This window comes from Schistocerca gregaria, chromosome 9 (assembly GCF_023897955.1).
Source record: "Schistocerca gregaria isolate iqSchGreg1 chromosome 9, iqSchGreg1.2, whole genome shotgun sequence".
Taxonomy (NCBI): domain Eukaryota; kingdom Metazoa; phylum Arthropoda; class Insecta; order Orthoptera; family Acrididae; genus Schistocerca; species Schistocerca gregaria.
The window spans coordinates 257893185-257899495 of record NC_064928.1 but is presented as its reverse complement, the minus strand read 5'-3'; the positions used below and the strand labels follow the sequence as shown (position 1 = coordinate 257899495).

At 42.5% G+C, this 6311-nt stretch overlaps 1 non-coding gene across 1 annotated transcript; it reads right to left on the bottom strand.

Moving 5' to 3' along the window:
* Nucleotides 1-2700: 2700 nt before the first annotated feature.
* Trnas-cga (transfer RNA serine (anticodon CGA)) lies at nt 2701-2775 on the bottom strand. The gene has a single exon. It is a non-coding gene; the product is annotated as a tRNA-Ser (tRNA).
* Nucleotides 2776-6311: the final 3536 nt, after the last annotated feature.

The window sequence follows — 6311 nt, the reverse complement described above, 5'->3', positions numbered from 1 at the left end:
ACCCTGTTGTAAACAACAAACATTTACCCGCATTTCACGATTAAAATACATTAACCCACTGTGAAATTGATGAATATAAGTGAGAAGGGTAACAATCAAAAGAAACACCTAGCAAAACAAAGAAGGCTTTCCTTATAACTCGAATAGTCAGAATGTTCAGAGTGGAGGTTCCCATCCAACAAATCACACTCGAAGGTGGAACAAACATAGTAGTCATGAAACGAAATTTCCCTATTGAGACGGAAGAAACATGTACCACATTGATTATTGTTAGTGACCATTGCAACAACATTTTTAAAAATATAAAGCAATTAAAGGAGATTCTTAAAATAGAAGATTTATCAAATTCCGAACATTCGTTATTCAGTTAAGTGCATGTGCTGTAAACAGCAAACATTTACCCACATTTCACAAATCAAATACATTACTCCACTGTGAAATTGATGAGTATAAGTGACAATAGTAGCAATCAAAAGAAGCAACAAGCAAAAGAAAAAAGTCTTTATAATAACTCCAATCATCAGAATGTTTGGACTGGTGGTTCCCATCCAACAAAATTACACTCGATGATTGAACAAACATAGCAGTCATAAAACGGACTCTCCCTATTGAGAGGGAAGAAACATGTACTACAATTAGTGCAGCACATTGTTATTCTTAGTGACCATTGAAATAAGATTTTAAAAAATATTAAGCAAATGAAGGAGATACCTAAACAAGAAGATTTGTCACATTCCGAACATTCGGTGTTCAGTAGGGTGCATTTGGTGTCCAATCTCCACCAAAAAACCATTGAATGCTGAATCTACTTTCTGGCCATACAACCAGATGACCCTGCTGTAAACAATAAACACATAACCACATTTCACGATTCAAATATATTAACCCACTGTGAAATTGATGAATATAAATGATAAAGGAAATAATCAAAACAAGCACCTACCAAAACAATGAAGTCTTTCCTAATAACTCCAATACTCAGGATGCTCGGAGTGGTGGTTCCCATTAAACAAAATCATACTCAATGGTAGAACAAATATAGCCGTCATGAAACGGAATGTCCCTGCCGAGAGGGAAGAAACATGCACCACAATTTATGCAGCACATTGAGCATTTTTAGTGACCATTGGAATAACATTTTTAAAAATCTAAAGCAAATGAAGGAGATACCAAAACAAGAAGATTTATCAAATTCCTAACAGCCGTTATTAAGTAAGGTGCATGTGGTGTCCAATCTGCACCATAAGAACATTGAAAGGAGAATCAGCTTTCTGGCCATACAACCAGATGACCCTCTCGTAAACAACAAACATTTACCAACATTTCACAAATGAAATACATTACTCCACTGTGAAATTGATGAATATATGTGATTAAGGTATCAATCAACGGAAGCACCTAGCAAAAGAAAAAAGTCTTTCTAATAACTACAATCGTCAGAATGCTCGGAGTGGTAGTTCCCATCCAACAAAATCACACTCGATGGTAGAACAATTATAGCAGTCACGAAACGGAATCTCCCTGCTGAGAGGAAAGAAACATGTACCACAATTTGTGCAGCACATTGATTATTTTTAGTGACCACTGCAATAAGGCTATAAAAAATATAAAGCAAATGAAGAAGATACCTAAACACGAAGATATATCACATTCCGAACATTCGTTATTGAGTAAAGTGCATGTGGTGTCCAAGCTGTACCAAAAGACCATTTAATGGAGAATCTGCTTTCTCCAGAATGAGATTTTCATTCTGCAGCGGAGTGTGCGCTGATATGAAACTTCCTGGCAGATTAAAACTGTGTGCCCGACCGAGACTCGAACTCGGGACCTTTGCCTTTCGCGGGCAAGTGCTCTACCAACTGAGCTACCGAAGCACGACTCACGTCCGGTACTCACAGCTTTACTTCTGCCAGTATCCGTCTCCTACCTTCCAAACTTTACAGAAGCTCTTCTGCGAAACTTGCAGAACTAGCACTCCTGAAAGAAAGGATATTGCGGAGACATGGCTTAGCCACAGCCTGGGGTATGTTTCCAGAATGAGATTTTCACTCTGCAGCGGAGTGTGCGCTGATATGAAACTTCCTGGCAGATTAAAACTGTGTGCCCGACTGAGACTCGAACTCGGGACCTTTGCCTTTCGCGGGCAAGTGCTCTACCAACTGAGCTACCGAAGCACGACTCACGTCCGGTACTCACAGCTTTACTTCTGCCAGTATCCGTCTCCTACCTTCCAAACTTTACAGAAGCTCTTCTGCGAAACTTGCAGAACTAGCACTCCTGAAAGAAAGGATATTGCGGAGACATGGCTTAGCCACAGCCTGGGGGATGTTTCCAGAATGAGATTTTCACTCTGCAGCGGAGTGTGCGCTGATATGAAACTTCCTGGCAGATTAAAACTGTGTGCCCGACCGAGACTCGAACTCGGGACCTTCGCCTTTCGCGGGCAAGTGCTCTACCAACTGAGCTACCGAAGCACGACTCACGTCCGGTACTCACAGCTTTACTTCTGCCAGTATCCGTCTCCTACCTTCCAAACTTTACAGAAGCTCTTCTGCGAAACTTGCAGAACTAGCACTCCTGAAAGAAAGGATATTGCAGAGACATGGCTTAGCCACAGACTGGGGGATGTTTCCAGAATGAGATTTTCACTCTGCAGCGGAGTGTGCGCTGATATGAAACTTCCTGGCAGATTAAAACTGTGTGCCCGACCGAGACTCGAACTCGGGACCTTTGCCTTTCGCGGGCAAGCGCTCTACCAACTGAGCTACCGAAGCACGACTCACGTCCGGTACTCACAGCTTTACTTCTGCCAGTATCCGTCTCCTACCTTCCAAACTTTACAGAAGCTCTTCTGCGAAACTTGCAGAACTAGCACTCCTGAAAGAAAGGATATTGCGGAGACATGGCTTAGCCACAGCCTGGGGGATGTTTCCAGAATGAGATTTTCACTCTGCAGCGGAGTGTGCGCTGATATGAAACTTCCTGGCAGATTAAAACTGTGTGCCCGACCGAGACTCGAACTCGGGACCTTTGCCTTTCGCGGGCAAGTGCTCTACCAACTGAGCTACCGAAGCACGACTCACGTCCGGTACTCACAGTAGGAGACGGATACTGGCAGAAGTAAAGCTGTGAGTACCGGACGTGAGTCGTGCTTCGGTAGCTCAGTTGGTAGAGCACTTGCCCGCGAAAGGCAAAGGTCCCGAGTTCGAGTCTCGGTCGGGCACACAGTTTTAATCTGCCAGGAAGTTTCATATCAGCGCACACTCCGCTGCAGAGTGAAAATCTCATTCTGGAAACATCCCCCAGGCTGTGGCTAAGCCATGTCTCCGCAATATCCTTTCTTTCAGGAGTGCTAGTTCTGCAAGTTTCGCAGAAGAGCTTCTGTAAAGTTTGGAAGGTAGGAGACGGATACTGGCAGAAGTAAAGCTGTGAGTACCGGACGTGAGTCGTGCTTCGGTAGCTCAGTTGGTAGAGCACTTGCCCGCGAAAGGCAAAGGTCCCGAGTTCGAGTCTCGGTCGGGCACACAGTTTTAATCTGCCAGGAAGTTTCATATCAGCGCACACTCCGCTGCAGAGTGAAAATCTCATTCTGGAAACATCCCCCAGGCTGTGGCTAAGCCATGTCTCCGCAATATCCTTTCTTTCAGGAGTGCTAGTTCTGCAAGTTTCGCAGAAGAGCTTCTGTAAAGTTTGGAAGGTAGGAGACGGATACTGGCAGAAGTAAAGCTGTGAGTACCGGACGTGAGTCGTGCTTCGGTAGCTCAGTTGGTAGAGCACTTGCCCGCGAAAGGCAAAGGTCCCGAGTTCGAGTCTCGGTCGGGCACACAGTTTTAATCTGCCAGGAAGTTTCATATCAGCGCACACTCCGCTGCAGAGTGAAAATCTCATTCTGGAAACATCCCCCAGGCTGTGGCTAAGCCAGGTCTCCGCAATATCCTTTCTTTCAGGAGTGCTAGTTCTGCAAGTTTCGCAGAAGAGCTTCTGTAAAGTTTGGAAGGTAGGAGACGGATACGGGCAGAAGTAAAGCTGTGAGTACCGGACGTGAGTCGTGCTTCGGTAGCTCAGTTGGTAGAGCACTTGCCCGCGAAAGGCAAAGGTCCCGAGTTCGAGTCTCGGTCGGGCACACAGTTTTAATCTGCCAGGAAGTTTCATATCAGCGCACACTCCGCTGCAGAGTGAAAATCTCATTCTGGAAACATCCCCCAGGCTGTGGCTAAGCCATGTCTCCGCAATATCCTTTCTTTCAGGAGTGCTAGTTCTGCAAGTTTCGCAGAAGAGCTTCTGTAAAGTTTGGAAGGTAGGAGACGGATACTGGCAGAAGTAAAGCTGTGAGTACCGGACGTGAGTCGTGCTTCAGTAGCTCAGTTGGTAGAGCACTTGCCCGCGAAAGGCAAAGGTCCCGAGTTCGAGTCTCGGTCGGGCACACAGTTTTAATCTGCCAGGAAGTTTCAATCTGCTTTCTGGCCATACAACCAGAGGCCCTGCTGTAAGCAACAAACCTTTACCCTCATTTCACAAATCAAATACATTACTCCACTGTGAAATTAATGAATATAAGTTATAAGGGTATCAATCAAAAAAAGCTCCAAGCAAAAGTAAAAAGTCTTTCTAATAACTCCAATCGTAAGAATGCTCGGAGTGGTAGTTCCCATCCAACAAAATCACACTTGGTGATTGAACAAACATAGCAGTCATGAAACGGAATCACCTATTGAGAGGGAGGAAACATGTACCACAATTTGTGGAGCACATTGATTATTTTTAGTGACCATTGCAACAAGATTTTGAAACATATAAAGCAAATGATAAGAGATACCTAAACAAGAAGATTTACAAAATTCCGAGCATTCGTTATTCAGTAAGGCGCATGTGGTGTCCAATCTGCACCAAAAACCCATTGAATTTAGAATCTGTTTTCTGGTCTTACAACAAGATGACCCTGCTGTAAACAACAAACATTAACCCACTTTTAACGATTCAAATACATTACTCCACTGTGAAATTGATGTATATATATGATAAGGGAAAGAATCAATACAAGCACCTAGCAAAACAACGAAGTCTTTCCTAATACTTCCAATACTCAGGATGCTCGGAGTGGTGGTTCCCATCCAACAAAATCACACTAAAAGGTAGAACAAACATAGCAGTCATTAAAAGGAATCTCCCTGCTGAGAGAATCTGCTTTGCGGCCATACAACCAAATGACCCTGTTGTAAACAACAAACATTTACTCGCATTTCACGATTTAAATACATTAACCCACTGTGAAATTGATGAATATAAGTGAGAAGGGTAACAATCAAAAGAAGCACCTAGCAAAACAAAGAAGGCTTTCCTTATAACTCGAATAGTCAGAATGTTCAGAGTGGTGGTTCCCATCCAACAAATCACACTCGAAGGTGGAACAAACATAGTAGTCATGAAACGAAATTTCCCTATTGAGACGGAAGAAACATGTACCACAATTTGTGCACCACATTGATTATTGTTAGGGACCATTGCAATAACATTTTTAAAAATATAGAGCAATTAAAGGAGATTCTTAAAATAGAAGATTTATCAAATTCCGAACATTCGTTATTCAGTTAAGTGCATGTGCTGTAAACAGCAAACATTTACCCACATTTCACAAATCAAATACATTACTCCACTGTGAAATTGATGAGTATAAGTGACAATAGTAGCAATCAAAAGAAGCAACAAGCAAAAGAAAAAAGTCTTTATAATAACTCCAATCATCAGAATGTTTGGACTGGTGGTTCCCATCCAACAAAATTACACTCGATGATTGAACAAACATAGCAGTCATGAAACGGACTCTCCCTATTGAGAGGGAAGAAACATGTACTACAATTAGTGCAGCACATTGTTATTCTTAGTGACCATTGAAATAAGATTTTAAAAAATATTAAGCAAATGAAGGAGATACCTAAACAAGAAGATTTGTCACATTCCGAACATTCGGTGTTCAGTAGGGTGCATTTGGTGTCCAATCTCCACCAAAAAACCACTGAATGCTGAATCTACTTTCTGGCCATACAACCACATGACCCTGCTGTAAACAATAAACACATAACCACATTTCACGATTCAAATATATTAACCCACTGTGAAATTGATGAATATAAATGATAAAGGAAATAATCAAAACAAGCACCTAGCAAAACAATGAAGTCTTTCCTAATAACTCCAATACTCAGGATGCTCGGAGTGGTGGTTCCCATTAAACAAAATCATACTCAATGGTAGAACAAATATAGCCGTCATGAAACGGAATGTCCCTGCTGAGAGGGAAGAAACATGCACCA